This window comes from Nipponia nippon, unplaced genomic scaffold (assembly GCF_047370975.1).
Source record: "Nipponia nippon isolate SJK-2023a ecotype South Korea unplaced genomic scaffold, ASM4737097v1 scaffold_1, whole genome shotgun sequence".
Classification (NCBI taxonomy): Eukaryota; Metazoa; Chordata; class Aves; order Pelecaniformes; family Threskiornithidae; genus Nipponia; species Nipponia nippon.
This window is the reverse complement of record NW_028262290.1, coordinates 125,113,762-125,130,438: the sequence shown is the minus strand read 5'-3', so window position 1 is coordinate 125,130,438 and position 16,677 is coordinate 125,113,762. Positions and strand designations below refer to the sequence as shown.

The 16,677-nt window shown below is 41.8% G+C and overlaps 1 protein-coding gene across 18 annotated transcripts in view; it reads right to left on the bottom strand.

Moving 5' to 3' along the window:
- The window catches only part of THRB (thyroid hormone receptor beta), a 174,909-nt gene that overhangs the window by 77,723 nt on the left and 80,509 nt on the right, over positions 1-16,677 (bottom strand). For 5 of the 18 annotated variants that reach the window (XM_087771212.1, XM_087771231.1, XM_087771241.1 and 2 more), the window contains 3 exons: positions 5,577-5,664; positions 4,922-5,046; positions 3,896-4,014 (listed from right to left, as the gene is read on the bottom strand). The exons of 7 other annotated variants lie outside the window; for them this stretch is intronic. The gene's annotated coding sequence lies outside the window, so the exon portion shown is untranslated. Of the gene's footprint in view, positions 1-3,895; positions 4,015-4,921; positions 5,047-5,576; positions 5,665-9,166; positions 9,238-16,677 lie in introns of those variants that run through there. 6 more of the 18 variants (XM_087771307.1, XM_087771297.1, XM_087771222.1 and 3 more) reach the window with 5 other exon arrangements.

Genomic DNA, 16,677 nt, shown 5'->3' with positions numbered 1-16,677 from the left:
AAAAATGAACCTGGTTTAGAACAGACTTTCTGCCATGACATATCACAAGCAGAGAGTTAACTTTTCACTTTCCAAATCACAAAATATTAAATATTGAAACATTCTTTAAAATGTTAACATTTAATTCTTTAATAGCATCCTCAGAGGCTTCACAACTCTCACCTAATTTGACGGTAATAGGTCACAGCAACTTTTATTGCTGCACTGGACATAATTCTTTTTTTGTGTGCTTTTATGTTATGCCAAAACTGCCTAAGTGCATAGGAATAAGTTGGGGGGTGGGGGTGGTTTTTTGGTTTTTTTTCCTTTTTTTTTTTTTTTTTTAAGAATGTGTATACATTTAAATGAATGCTTTTGCTTTCTGCTTTGGTTTTCAATGAGCAGCATTTCTGACCATGCAGCGTCTCGCTATTGTTCCTGTCCGTACCCACTGCATCTGCTCCACAGAACTTCCCAATTTTTTTTTTTTTCTGTAAATCACGTTGTATTTTGTATGCAAACCTTACACAGAACTGAAAAGAATTTAATGAAATGTCCTCGACAGCCCATCGCAGAGCCCTGCTCTGCGTGGGAGAAGGTGGCAGTGATCTGACCCTGGCTGGGCTCTGCGTTTGTCTCTCTCTGCCTTGTTCTGGCAGAGGAGAGCCCACCAGAAAACCGCGGGCTTCTCTCTTTCAAAAAGCTCTCTAAATGCCACATCTTGAAAAGCATGAAGAGGAAACATACATTTAGAAATTGATCCACTGGCTGCAGCAGAGCCTGCAAAGCAGCAACGGGGAAAAAGAAAAGAGAGGACTCACCAAGATACATCCTGACGTAGGGAGAACAGTTTTGATAGCAACCCTCAACAGTCTGGAAGTTAATACTCTGCTTCTCTCCTCTTTTCCTTTCTCAGTCCCCCCCACTCCTAATTTCCCCATTTAAGGGAGAAAATAACAAGGCAGAAGACGCCAAGAGACTTTCATGACATAAACAATAAGGCCTTCCTGTGCCAACATTTCCTTTAAAAACACTTGCCAATAAAGCTCCTGGAGGCCAGCTAGAGAAAGAAATGCCGAAACAGCCGTGACATGAACTTGGCATATTTTCTGACTCACTCACTTCCCTTGAGACAATCCCTCCAAGAGAATGCTGAAGGATAATGGGAAAAGAAAATTTCTTCCAGTGAGAAGGACCTCAGCTGCCCGTGCTATACAAGAAAACTGCCAATTAACTTTAATTCTGTTTACCTACAGACTCGCTCACGCAGCCACCTCCGCTGGCATGTTTCCTGACTCACACACTCATGTTTGCACATTCATCTTGTAACCCCGATGTCTGAAAAAGGCAAGGAGACTTTTTTTTTTTTAAATAAAGCACTGAGAATCCCGGACTCCAAATAATTTCTGAACAGCAGAGAGAATGATCAATAATTGATAAAGGGTAGCCAAACACTTCGCTCTTCACAGAGTAAATCCAAATTTCCTTTTTCCTTATCCCTGCTATTTATATTTCTTTAGTACTACTACAATTTTTTAGTGCCAGACACGCTAGTCTAGAAAACATTAAGAATACTCAGATATCTTGTATATCTGTAATGAAAGATTGTCAAGATTATTTTGTCTCATCAATCCATCTCATTTTGAGTAATACCATGTTTTCAAAACTAAATGGCATGTTAAGAACCAGAAATTAAAATCTCTTTGGAAATCAGCATCTTACACGCACCGACACACATTCACTCACTCACTCCTAGGGTACGGCCGTCCCCTGCCTGAAGTCCCCTGTGGTCAGGAACATGGGGGTTTCAGCTGTCTCCTCTCACCCGCGCCTTCGTCTTCGCCAGTGCAGGGGGACCCTCCCAGGAGGCTTGAGCCCAGCTCCCGAGGGAGGGGACAGGCAGGAGGCAGGCCAGCGCCGAGCTGATGGCAGGGGCAACACAGCTGCTCCTCCACCGCGGGGTCGCAGGGGCAGGCAGGGGAAACGGGGATCCAGCCAGGCTTTGCTCCAGGGCTCCCACCCTGCTGCGCTCCCCTCTAACACCAGACCAGGCAGCAAACCCCCACCTTATTCGAAGACAGACCAAGCAGAAATTTTTGTTGCTTTGGAGGGGCTGTTTGATTGCCGGTCTCAGGCTTGCGATGCGGAGACACCGCCTCTTCCTTCCATATGTACCCAACTGAGGGGACTGTGCAAAGATCCGTCCATCCTTCTACGCGAGCCTTGCACCCTGTCACTGAGTTAGCTCATGCTCGCTCTCCGTTTCTAAGAAGGCAGTGAACACTGCCAAGTGCTCCTCACTCGGCTAAGGGTTGTTATTGTTGCCGGGGTTTCTTTGGTTTTGCATTCAATTTCTTAGATTAGCATCAGGGTATCACATATCAAAATAACCACTAGTGAGGATTTGCTGGCCTGCTCAGAAGTGAGGGTTCACCATACCTACAGCTGCATAATTTTACCATAATGTAGTCTGATATCATACACCCCTGGTTTCTACTTTCCAATAACTTGCTTGCTGCTTTAGCATTTGGGATTATGTCAAACACAGCAAGTCTCCTGACTCTCCTCTAAGAGCCTGCCTACCCCTGAAGACCCTCAGTAATCATATCTAAGCCAGTGCCACCAGACTGCACAATTTTGGTTTGGTTTTTTTGTGGAATTTTTTTTTTTGGCATTCCCAGCTATTACGGCTCTGCTAGCAAAATACTGTATTATGCTATAAGGTATATAATCTGCATTAGGAGTTATCTACTAGCTCACCTTTACTCCATCATGACTGCTGGGCACCTTGTCAAGACACATACACACAGTGCAAGCTTTTTTCTTAACCATCTTTTTCTGCCGATTTGCAAAGCTAACACTGGCTTGTTTTTAGGTTTGTTTTCATCAAAACCTGAGAAAAGATGTGTTTTTTCCTAACACCAGCAGAGCAAGCTATCTGTGGTTGGCTGGCAAACTCTGAAATTCAGGGCTGGGGCAGAAATATTCAGGAGTCAAAAAAAGCTGACTTACTCAAGAAATTAAAGCCCTTCTGACAATCTTCCAGAGAGCCCCTGAGGAAAAGGGAGGGAACCAGAGAGACTCAAGGAAAATGGATGGGAGCCCAGCGTGGAGATTCACGCCAGAATGGTTTCTGGCCAAGAAGGAAGGTTGGCAAGTAGACAAATGCAGGCTTTCATAGGCAGCATTGTAAACAAGACATTAAAAATATTAATCCATTTAGATTTCAAGCACCAAGATGAGATTTACTTAAGAAGCAGAATTATGCTGGTAATGGCTCCTCAAACATTTCAGCTGAATGTCAAAACTTTTGCTGAACTGTATCAAGTGAAAATACAAGGAGCTGTTGACACTACAATATTCAAACATTCAATCGTATGGCAGGGCTGGAAAAACACAGAGGAAGGCAAAGGAATGCTTGAGCCTTGGGCAGAAACTCAAGCCCTCACAAGGAAACTGCATTCACAAATTATTCTTACCTTCATTTCTACACCAAAATAATAAATTGAAGAGGCGAAATGGTTTCTTAAAACCAAGCTTCCTTTCAGAAATCTTTTTGAATAAGACATAAATTACCTCTACCAAAATACTTTGTTTTCAAGTAGAAACAGTCATCTAGAACAGAACGTCTTTTCCTGTGAAAGAAAGTTTAAGTAAACTTTGAACACCTAGGACTTTTTTTAAAAAAGTTTCTTCACTCCTACAGGAATCAGCATGTCTCCCCTCTTCCCCTTAGAAAACGCACGCTTATTCCAAATGATTGAATATTTTATTTTTTTAAAATGCATTGGAAAAGTCATCTCCCCCCGAAGCAAACAGGCATACAGGACAATCCTGAATCCATGCTGGCCACCAAGGTACAGAAACACAGAATAAACACATGCTTTTTTGGTGAATATGGTAAGCGTCAGGTCACCTCAAGCCTGCCATGGCCAGGAGACTCATGGGTCTTCTACGTGCTGGTGCGTAGGGTTCACAAGCTGGTCTACCAAGGGGCAAGCGTGTCAGCGGAGGCCCACAGGGAAAAATAAGTGCCTTAAACAATGAGAAAAATATGGTCTGCAGTCACTATACGAGATTCAGGAGTTGAGAGAGTCAGGAATCAGAAGATTCCTGTATTGGGTTAAAGGAAAGACTAGTATTTCTTCAATCAACCAGGCTTTCCCCCACAGAAGTGCATGTGCACAGCCTGTGCTCAAAAGAGGTCTTTTCCCCCCTCTCAGTAGCACCGATGATCGTCGTAAAATGCCACACATGGAAGGACTGAGATATCTCCACTCAAAGCACTAAAAGCATTCTAAAGAAAAGGCTAAGATTCTCCATTATCTTTAGTTGCTTTAAAAAGCATTATTTCAGTAAAAAGGCTAGAACAGCATCCCATCTCTTGCAACCTAGGATATGCTATACACCCCTTAGAATTATATTTCTTATCAGGCTTTTTAAAAAAAGAACAAAATTAAAGATAAAAAAAAAAAACCTCACTAAGCTCCTTTCTTTACTTCTATCTGTAGCCACTCACAAACCTATCTTAAGCTTTCCACAGTATCTGAAATGGAAGATCTGAGCAAAGGAAAACCTCAAAACAGAGAGTGAAAGAAGGAATAACTTCATTCTGCTTAGAAGTGAAAAAAACAGATTAAAGTTTAAAGAATCTGACATTTTATAACAGTTTAAACATTTAAATGCAAATGCAAGTAGCAACACATGAATTATAGAAATTCTGTAGCACTCCTGATCTTATGAATCATACTATGAAATTTGCTGTCTGCACTCTCAATGTAACCAGAATGAAATACTGGCATCTCAGATATTTTGAAATGATACACAAGCAGCACATTTAATAGCATTAATTTTAATAAGATAGAATTCTATCTCAGATGCATCTGTTTCAAAATGTTCTAGCTGAAGGTATTTTTGTGAAAGCTATTTGCCCATTACATACCACAACCAGTGCAACTTCACAGTCCACAGAGGCATTTTCATCACACGAAAGGAGAAGCCATTAGCGAAATGCTGCTTGGCAAACAGTAGCTCCCACACTGAAGCTGCAATATTATCCCGGCTTTCCTACATATTAAGCATAGGACTATGTTCAAAGTAAACATGTGGCCATAATTAAATAATAATTATGACTAACGTTTGTGTAACACCATTCATCCAAATAGTTTAAAGCATTAGGTAAATCTGTAAACAATGGGTCTAATCCTGCACCCTTTACTCATATAATACCATGCAGTTCAAATGGACTATGTAGATCTTGTCTACACACAGACTTAATTGTTCTCAATTAACTCCATGTGTCAACACACATTCCAGTGTGTCTTGTTCCTGTTTAACTTAATTCTCTCACTGCTTACTACAGGTGAACATACTGTTTCTACACTCTCACTGATTCAACATCACTTTTATGGACACTTTCCTACACAGATCCCACAGGGCTTTGCAAATCTCAATGCACCTTCACTTCTATATGCTTCTAATAAGAGAAATATTCTTTTACAGATGAGGAGGTTCACTTGTTAATATGCCTAAAGGACTGACCATCCCATACTGACTTGCATCTGTAAACCCAGGACGTACAATTTCTATTCTCATACCTTAATCACACAAATAGCCTTCTTCATCCATCACGCTCCAGAGTAAAACCACAGGAAATGGTAAGAACAGGGGAAAATTCTGCAGTATCTAAAAATAGAATATATTTGGAAGCAGACATGCTCAAGCCACTTTTATGCATCTGTGTTACAAACGATGTCTGTTACAGAGAACCAAAGTTGCTAAACAAGTTAAAAAAAAAAAAATCACTAAGAACTTGTAGACCTTCCTGACATTTTGGTGTCAGTCTGCCTTGACAGTCAAGCAACCGGAGAACAAAGTGAGAGACCGGGAATACCTGAGTCAGATTTCATTTGGGCTCTGCTGTGGACAGGTACTTAACTTCTTTGCTTCGGCTGCAGTATCTGTAAGCCAAGCCAAAGCATCCCTTCGCCTTATGGATCTTTTGAAATTCATGAAAATCCCTATGGCCCTTTGAAGACAAATACTGTTTACTACTGCTAGCTATTATTTAGCTTTTAGCATTTTTTGCCTTCTAGCTTAAATTTTGCATAGAAGAAAGTCACTGTCACATCTCACTTGCAGCTCGTTTTAGTATATTTTCCTTCCAATTCTGATTTTCCTTTGCAAGAGGTATGCTCAATTTTAGCTCTTATATGTATTCCATGTAACTTTGGCATACATCAGAAAGTTTTTTTTTAGCATCAGACAAAAGCACTGCAAAATGTCATCCACTGCTGAATTGTCAGCAAAGCTCACACTAGCACGATACTGAAATAGGGTGGGTTTTCTCCTTAAGATCTTCTAATAGGTTTAAGCATTTCTCTGATTTGTTCATTCAGAAAAAAATTACAGTAATTGCCTCACCTAAGCACAACTTGGTCAAACCTGAAAAGAATCTAATGTCACAACAGCAATCCCTACAATAGAAGAAATCCTGCAGAAGTCACTGCAACTACTTACACACTGTGGAAGGATTTCTCGTGAATTCAGGAGAAACCACACAGCTGCTAGCTAATAAGGACACAGCTCTCCTTGTTCACTGGTAACAGCTACAGCTATGCACTCTTAATCCTGTATATAGATAGTGTTTGCAGACCCTATAGGAGTGAAAATGTGGATGTTAATGGTTTAATCCACAATATGTTAACAGCTTAATTTTAACATGCAATGAAAAGACATGTTATATTAAAGCGCATTGCCTTGGCACGTGAGCTTGGTGGGGATCGTGAGGCTTATCTCATCAGTTGTACAGGCAGCATCTGTCAGCAGCATAAACAGGCAGCGGGCAGGGGAGCTCTCTCATCCCGTTCAGCCAAAAAAGCAGCAGAGGTGCTATGCTGTCTCCTGCCAGGACACCCAGAGCAGTGCTCCTGCTCATCAGCACCTCTTTGCTTATTTGTCTGGTGCCTTGGACCGGACCACTTCTGTAAAAGTGAGCAGACTCTCTCCCTTCCCATGGACCCGATCTTGACAGCACTGCAGAGGCCACGGCTAACCTTTGAGCCGAGGCAGAAAAACCAACAGCAACTCCATTCAAAACCAGGCTGCAGCCTCCTCTGCTCCTTCTCTCTGCACTTGTTTTGGGGTCAGTCGAGAAAGAGCCCCTAACCCTGCTGGCAAGAGCACCTCTGGCACTGCTCTGCATCCTCACTCACAGCGGGGACGGGCAGCACACAGCCCAGATGGAGAAGGGATCCCAGGGGGAATGGGTGTCATGCTGCTGTGCACCACGGAGCTGCCTATAAATACAGAGACTCTCAACACTACCTGTTAGCAAATCTATACTCCTGACGAATTTGTTCACAGTAAGCTCTAAGTCATGCCACACAGGATACAATTCACTGATGCGCCACTAAGCACAGCACTGGCACAATTCATGCAGGGCTTTGATAGGGTCTTCTCGTGGCACTGAATTTCAGCCAGGAGGGCTGAGAAACTACCTGAAGTGAAAATGAACAGTACATTAAATGAAAGCACACAGGACAAACAGGCTTGGTTGTTTGGATTTCCAGAGCTGCTTATGAGTAAAAAGCAATAATCAGATTTGACACAATGGCAGGCTAGTCCATGCTCTCAATTCACTAGCATTGCAACTGGCATTTGCTTGGAAAGCTTTTATGTTTAATGCTGGAAATGCAGAATCAAATCTGCCTGAGATACAAGGTATGTTAGTCAAAATAGCCAAAAGTTTTAGCTGACATTATGGTAGGTTATAAACTGCAATAGCTCAGGAGTGTTCTTGATAGGAAAAGCAGCAGCTCCAGAGGATAATAACCGTTTTGGGCATCTTAGCTAAATGCCCTTGAGTCAGAGTTGGCTGTAAGTGCATCTAGAGAAGATAGGAAAAAATGTTCAGGGGCAGAAAGCAAGTCAAAACTTTTTCTGAATCTAATTAGGACAAACGAAAGTACAGACTTCAGTTTTTCTTTCATTTTAAAACAGTCACTTCTTATTGCTATAACTGCATCTCGCTATCACTACGATAATTTATTTATCACATGATTCACTTATAAACACACCCTGGTACTATCCGAGTGTATCATATCACTGATTTTAAAACTTCATACGCTGCTATTTTGGGGCTTTTGCATCCCTGAAGATGAAGTACTCCAAACCTCTGCGAGCACAACGGATTCTGAACATCCCCATGGTACATCTTTCTGACATGGAAGTAAATCCAGCGCACAGTAAATATGCAACTGATATCAAAACACTTCTTCAGACCTGACCAGAGTGCTGGTTGCATTTAACACTGAATAATGAACAGGTAGAAGCCACTCTTTTAAAAGACACGACATTTCTCAATGTAAAACATAGGCCAGATTCTGATGAGATCCTTCTGTTTGTCTATTTTCACTGGTTTTGATAGATTTTCTCTAGGCTGAAATCACGCTGCGACAGACACCAAGACTAGGTAAGAGTTCAGTTCAGTTGTCCATACAGGACCTCAGGTATGCTGCCTGGCCTCCACCGGCTGCTCTGGACCCCGTATGAGTCTGGGTGGGTCATGTGTATCATCAGGCAAACCAGATGCCTACCTTTGGTCATCCCTCCATGAACTGATTGCTGCTTCTAAAACATATGTAACCTGGACAATTGTTTCCCTCCAATTTCTGATGGGCTGGGTGTTTGGACCCTTGAGGATCCTGGACATATTTCTTCTCCAGGTTCTGGAGGACCACAAACAGAAGATGACTTACAGTGATTTCTACAGCTCACACATCTGCAGAGCATATTCCGTATTCTTCTCAAAGGAAGTTTTGAGACCTTCCTTCTCCTGGGGTGCACACATGCAGCAATCAAGAAAAAAATCCACCAGCATCCTCAGGCAATTTCTGCTTTATTAGGATGTAGCAGAGGTCATTGGCCATACAGATATGGCAATTCTTTGCTATTTGTCTTTGAAATGCTGCATATCATGACACTTCAACCCTTCAAACTGAAAACTTTTATGAAGGATAATCTGATCAGCCTCTTTCTCATCAGATGGGTATACTTCAACTTGAAGCCAATAATAAACTTCCCTTCCATTGAGATTTCTTTTTAACAAAACAAGTACGTAATATAAAAAGGAAGCCTGAAAATCAGGCTAAATTTTAAAATAAAATATAAAATGTGATGTTCCTACCTTATGCCTGCAACACCTTCTAATAAATGTAATGCAGCTGTGGGAGGGCATTTTCAGAAGGGAGGAAAGTCCTAGGAAACAAAATGCTTTTAGTAGAATGCTGAATGGTTTCATTGAGTATTTTTAGCCTGGCCTCTTGAGATGCTCTGCAAACATTTGCAAAACTCTAAAACAGAGCCAGGGTTATGTCACTATCTTTGGTACAAATAATTTGTTAGGAACTATTTTGTTCTGGCACAGGGATATATCAAGAGAGGATGCGTGAACTGACTTGTTTTCTTTTGGATTAATGTTGTTTGTCAACTGAAGGCTGTCTTTATGAGGAAAGAGCGAGGTGCCAAGAAGTACATTTTGCCATGCCAAAATTAAAGGGAGGAGTTCAGAAGCAGTCTTTTATTACCTAATTAGTTTTATCAAATGACACAGATCAACTAACAGGAGATAACTAATAGGAAAAAGGGGTCTAATGAAAAAGTAAAGTTATCAGCTGGATGCTCTCCAGAAAACAACTATCTCTCTAGGTAAACAAGTACTACTGTTGGGAGGTCAGACACAAAGCACAAGGAATGGAGGCCTTCTCAGGATACCAGCCCTCAGTGGAGTTGAAAAGGAAGAAAAAAGTAGTGGGATGAACTACACTGAGAAGACGGATGACTTGTTATTAAAGGAGTTAGTATCTTTAGGTGAAATTATTCCTATCTGGCCTACAGATATCCCACCGGTTGGTTGGTTTTGGTTTTTTTTGAAACACAAATCAAGTACAGCTTGCCAGATTAATATCTCTATTCAAAATGAAAATTGGGACTACAATAAGAACAGCCACATTCACCTCTTCAAGAACAAATTACCAGAACAACTTTTTTACAGCTAGCGGGGAAAATGGCAGCTCACAGATCTTATTTTATCTTGATTGCCCTTGTAACACTGGACAGGCTGATCACAAAAAGAAATACTGAATTTTAGATAATATTCTGCTTTATCCAGAATAACCAAATATAGTATTTGAAGGTATTTAACACATACTCAGGTTTCTTTTCCATTATTTTCCCAATTGCATGATCTAAACTATTCAGACTCATGTGGCTCACATTCAGATTACATCAACTTTTAATTCCTAATTTGAACAACACTTTCATGTTTTCCATTACTATTTGCTTATCTAGTATATATGTAAAAATACGCAAAACCTGTCTGATTATTTTAGCTAGTAAAATGACACCAGACACATGTAACAGCACAAAGATATTTACGAAGCCTTGCTAGAAAAAAAAAAATCCAAAAATGAGGATTTAATTGACTAAAGACTTGTGCCCCGCAGCAGCTTGAAGAAAAGCAACATCAATTTTTACAAACATTGTTTAAGCACTGTAAGTGACGCAATAGAAGAGTTTTATTATGCTATTCTTTCCCTTCATCCTCCCCCTCCTCCATCACCAGTTGATTTGAAAACAGATGGGGCAAAGAATTTATAGGAAAATGCTCTATCTCTTGGGGTTGACAGTTCTACCTTTACTGTGGGGACCACAGGGACGTTTCATATATATTAGAATAAACTATAGCAAGGACTGCTAGATGCAGAACTATTAAAGGAATGTAAAAATCAGTCACTCTAAATGAAAATACCAACCACTGCCATCCCAGAACTATGTTAAGAGAAGGCATAAGAAATTTACGAGGCCTTGGCATGTCCTGGGCAAGGCTGGGTAGCACTGCCGGGAAAGAGTGATCCATTTGGTTCCTGTTAGCAAGCCTTTCCCTGCACAGAAAGGCTGAGCTAGGGACAAAGTCCTAGTTCAGATAAGACATCTCAACGACCCTGCATCCAGCTGAGAGCACCTGCAGGGACAGCAGCTTCAGCCTAGACTTAAATCGCTGATCCAGACTGTCATGATGCTTTCCATGGGAGCGCCGACATTCCCAGCAGCCTACACGTGGAACAGGTTATCACCACTCCTCTGTCTGAACAGACTTAGAAGTCTGATATTGGATTTTGGTGTCTCTATAAGAAGACAGTCCAGGAAAAATAAAAGAAAAAAGAGAGAGCAGTATGGGAATGCAAATGAATGAGTTCACACAGGCACAAATAGAAAGCAGGTTTAGTTGAGGAATGAAACTTATTCCATCTGCCATCCACCTTTAAAGCCCTGCAACAGAGTCTCATGGTCTTCATGAGTCTCCAAGTGACTCCATAAGGAGCGGGGATTCTCTGCCAAAAATAGTCAGTCTTCACCTTCCTCCAGAGAGTCAGTCCTTGGCTGGCAAACCTCAGCCACTGCGATATCCAGACCTGCACATGGATGAGGTCAGTGGCCACGATGAGCCCATCAGCATGTGTGGTGCAGATCTCAATGCACACGAGAGCCAGCTTCTCCCCTAATGTACGATCCTTTGTTCCAACAAAACAGCACAGTACCACTGTACTTTCTTTTCTTCTCTCCCCGCCCCACCACCGCCTCCTTCTTGTTCTTTCTTCCATCATTTTCCCTCACACTGGGATTGACTGCAAGGCATGGTGCCTGGGGAAAAACGATCCTGGGCTCTTCCCACCTTGAAAAGACTAGCGAAGGAGGAAAAACTCGGCCAAAACAGGATCATGTGCCAGGACAGTGAGCAAAACCAGAAAAGTAACCACCACTCTCACCATGACCATCTGAAGATTCAGTGAACCACCTTCCTTCTCCCAAAGCAACTTGTCCAAACAACAAATTACCATTTGAACTGCACATCCTTTCTCCTACAACGGGTTTCTAGCAGGCTTTGATTGTATGTGCTGTGCAGATGCTGAATTTCCAAATGCTTTGCTTAATTTTTTTCTTTTAATCTTTTCCCTTCTGCATGCCCGAAGCAGCAAGTATCTACTATGTCTACCGGAGAACTAAGTAGCAGAGGTTCCTGGACTCAAAATCCCAAATCAAACTGTTTAATGCTGGGCAATGATTTTCTGCGTTCAGTTAGGCCACCCAGATTTATACAGCTCTACCTATAATGTTGTGAGAAGACTCTTCCCATAAATGGGTATACATCCCAGGGTGCAGCCAGAGCAATCTCCCGAGATCATCATTCCTCCACGCCTACAGCGCTCCTGCAGACAGCTCCTCTGAATATTATAGGCTTTAAGGCAGTGTTCTCTGTACACCACCTTCCTTCTCCACATTTCCCCAGGAGGTTTCAGCCTTCCTGCCCCAGCATCCCCGACACCAGACTCGTCCCAGTGGCACAACATGAACCCTCCAGAACAAACAAGCTGAAGGAAAGGTGTTCATGCTTACTGCCGCTTCTGCCATAGCACCCTGGCATTTTCAATGTGGTCCTCGGAGTACTGAGGCTAGATGCAATGCATTGCCAACCCGTGGCCACAGTAAATACTGAGATCTCTTCACAAAGATTTGAGTTGGTTTGGGAAGCATACCTGAATACAGGAAAAAAATTATTATAAGGAATGTGGGCAAGAGAGGCCATCCAAACAAAAAAGCTTCACTTGACCAGACCACTGACCTTGCCTAGGAACGCAGGCATCGTACACAGGAGGAAAGTTATCTGCTCAAGCTGCAGTTAACATCCACATTCCTATGCTGTTTTCCACAAGGAAAAGCTGTGTGTAAGGTCCATCACGTTTCATTTTGGATCAGCTTATTGTTTAGGACAAACACACACACGCACATATATCAAAGGCTTTTTGAAATTAACAGTGACTGATTATGTGAGGCAAATGTAATGAAAACACAACAGAGTATCCTAGCTAGGGGTAGAGAATATTCAGCCAAAGCCTTCCTCTGACTCCCACCGAGAACAACACAATATGGAAATAACCAAAATTATGTACTAGAAGAATGAAGACTGAAGGCTTTCCACTAAGTTATTGCTTTCCTGAATCATTAATTGCAAGACAGCTTTCTATGTCAGAATAGCATTTCAATTATTGATCTTTTATATGATAAATTTACTGTACATTTTTGAGCATGGACAAAAATTTTATAATTATTCTAATATGCCTAGTAGTGATAGTTATAAAGGACACAGCATTTGGTCATCGGTTTGCTGTTATAAAACTCAAACTAGGCATGTAGATGATAAGCAATTAATAGGTTTAACAACACATGCGATTAGCTGCAGCCATATTAGGAGAGAGCGATTCTTATGCACGTTAAGTGGATTATTTAATTAAGTGATATGCATTTCAGCAGAATGCACTGGATAAGAGTGTGTGCAAGTCGCATGAACGTTGAAAAGAAAGTGTTCTTGCAAATTCAATGCACATAGGTGGGAACTGTCACACAGCCTGTTACTAAGGATTATCCAGTACTTCCCGTAAGATTTGATTTGCTTATAATTTTGCCATACTAATTGTCTGGGCTGAAACTTCCCATGTTGGATGTGTGCTTCAGGATATTTTTTCCTTACATCAGCCAAAACCGTTCAGTGATTTCCAAGATAAAAGCCAGGAAAAAAAGGCATTGTTTTACAGTGAGAAAATAATATCTGGTAGCTCCTCCTTCAATAATTCAAATATCCTTCTTGTTTTAAACAGGCAGAAGGTGCTTTTTATTCAGGGAAGTGGCTTTTGCCAGGCAAGTTAAAACCAGTTCAAACCTGACGACACTCCAAACCTCCGCAAACTTGTGAGAGGTGCTGGATATGGGGTTTAACGCCGCGTACCAGTGACAAGCATCATCCTCACGAGAGGAGAGGAAGGCGAGATGCCTTCCCTGTCACTGCTGCTGCCTGTGCCGCAGCCTGGGATGGAGGTCACGCAGGGCTGAGAGCAGGACCAGGCTAACCTGTGCTCCCAGGGGGAAACCTGCTGAAAAGAGGAGGAGAAGGAAGGTATACCTGGCCCATATAGACCACTTATGCAGAGAACAGAGAGTAGGAGCCCCTGAAGAAGAGGTTAAGAAGAAGAGGATTTAATTAGCTGACTGAAGTGACTTGGATAAGGAGTTTACGATGAAAAGAAACAGCTAGACAAGGTCACGGGTGGGGTACAGTGCTTCACTTTGCAAACTCTGTGTGGTGTGTGTGTACAGCACTGAACCAAAAGTAAAATGCACTTAAAAGGATATCCTAACATGACAACTCAGAAATGGACAACGCAAAGCTAACGTTCTCAGATACCGTCTATAACGTGCTGCTCCTAACTATTTAGGCACCTCCGCGCAGGTATCCTGTTATTTAGTCTCTAAGCATCCCCATAACCACAGTCAGAAATAAACCTCTCTTTATCAGGAGAAGATACCTCTTTTTAGAGGGTTTATAAACTTACCCCTGTGTTTCCATGATTAGAAACCTATCTATAAAAAATGAAAAAGAAGATATGAAGTACCTCAAACGGCAATCAAGCGGATAGCTCTTACTGAGGTTTTTAAGGAAATTTATGCCTTGGAAAATCTTCCCTGTTTCCTTACAAATCCAGCTATAGACAACTTCACTTCAGCAGTCCTGGGGAGAGGACGCTGGAGCTACCAATCACGACTGAGAACAAAACGTTAAACAAAACCCTTTGGAAAGACAAACAGTGTGTTTACTCTATAGCTACTGTGTAGCCCAGCGCACACCTCCTTAGCCACCCACTACCGAGCCATAGTAGCAGCACAGAGTCGGTGGGGGCGAAATCCCCGTGCCCCTGCCTTTGGAGCAGTCCCAGCTCCGACCCAGCTCCAGCGGCTTGGCTCCACCACGGCTGCTGACGTGCCTGCGCAGCCGAGGTCACCCTGCCAGGAGGCAGTGGCAAAGACAGGGAGGTCCTGAACTGCTGTCCTCTGCGGGCAGGAGAGCAGGACGGGGACTCTGTCTCAGCACGGGAGGATTTCTGAAGGTTTTCACAGATTTCTGCAGTGACTTTTGAGCAACAGCGAGAAAGGAACCGCAAGCGTTGGTTAATCATTTACCCTTCTTGTGCTGGTTGCTCAATACAGAGCAGGCATTGCGCACGCAGCTACACCACAGTCCGGAATCAAATGGAATGAAATAAGGCAGAAAACTTTCTGTGACAGGAGGCTCAAGGCTGTACTCAGATATTATACTTAGAAATATACATAGAAACGTATTCATTTAAACTACTGATTATAATTTTTTTTTTTTTTCAATCTTCAGCTCACTTTCTATGTCATTCACCTGTTCTCCTTTCAGCAGTGAATTCCACTTTTCAGCATATAAGTAGCTGGTTATACAATGAATTAGTCTAAAAGGCAGAAGATGAAAAGGAATGCTGGCTGTGCACTTGAACCCTTCTCTTCCTACCCCATACAATATCATTTATTCCCACAGATATAAACTTCAGTACCCATTATCACAACACTGTTTTCATTGATTATGTGCTTATTAACGCCAACTTTCCTTCAGTGAAGAAAATCACCTTCTCCCAGGAGAGAGATGATTTGCAATTTCATAATAATTGCGGTGTCTCTTAAGTAGTTCTAATTTTAACAGGACGAAGTACATCTTGTTTTACAAGGACGGCAGAACCATTACGCAGCACAGTGCCAGAACCTTTTCAGAATGCAAGCATTTCCTTAGAGATAGAAGAAAAACAGATCTAATTCTCTGTGAATTATTATTTTTCTTATTATTTAAGAACAGAAACATATTGGGACTTTGCATAGCATGCATTTAAGAAGACAAATACAAAAACCCAGGAGATTCAGAAAAGTTAGGACCCTGAATAATTTTCTTCCATCATTTTAACGTAAACTATTAGATAACATTTGAAGAATTTCAGTGATGAAAAGGAACTCAACTGAAACTTCACAAGAGATGTATTTGACAAAGACAGATCTGCTCCCCAGTCCCGTTTCTCCATTGCATAAAACTATTCTCATTAGCGCTGGCTGATGTGGCATATGCTCCCAGTAATGCAGCAGAAGAGTGGCCTCGGTGGATACATAGCTTTTCCTCCCCCCCGCTTCTGGATGCATTCAGTCTTAATACTTGTCACTGTCATCATTTCTTCCCTACAAAAATTAACTCTAGAGCCAGCAGGGGAATCAAATAAAATATACTTACAATATAACCTATACTGCAATTTCTTGATTTATATTTGATCTAATTGCTAAAAAGCCTACTAGAGACTCGTTAGATCTGGCCCAAAAGTTACCATCAACAAATCAGACAAAATGTGTGTTGATGCACGTAAAGTGAAAAGAATTGCCTCAGAAAAGCAACACAAAGCACCAAGTGAATTGGAAACGGTCTGTGAAAGGTAGAGGGCATGCACTGTAGCTCTTTCATGCTCTGGTTGTTTTTTGTGGGCTTGATTTATGTATAATTAACCATTTTTTTTCCTGCAAATAATTTCATACGAAGCTGTGCTATCATTTTTACCCCCCATCCTCCTCCCACAGCCACATAAAGCAGTCCAGCTTAAAATGGTGACAACTGAAATACGTTGCCACAGCAAGAGTCCAAACTCTCTGTGAGCATAAAATCCCACTCTCGTCTCCCTCCTGCTCCTCCTATCATCACAAGAATGAAAGAAATTAATAAACTGTAACTCTCAGTCTAATAGATCCTTGGCC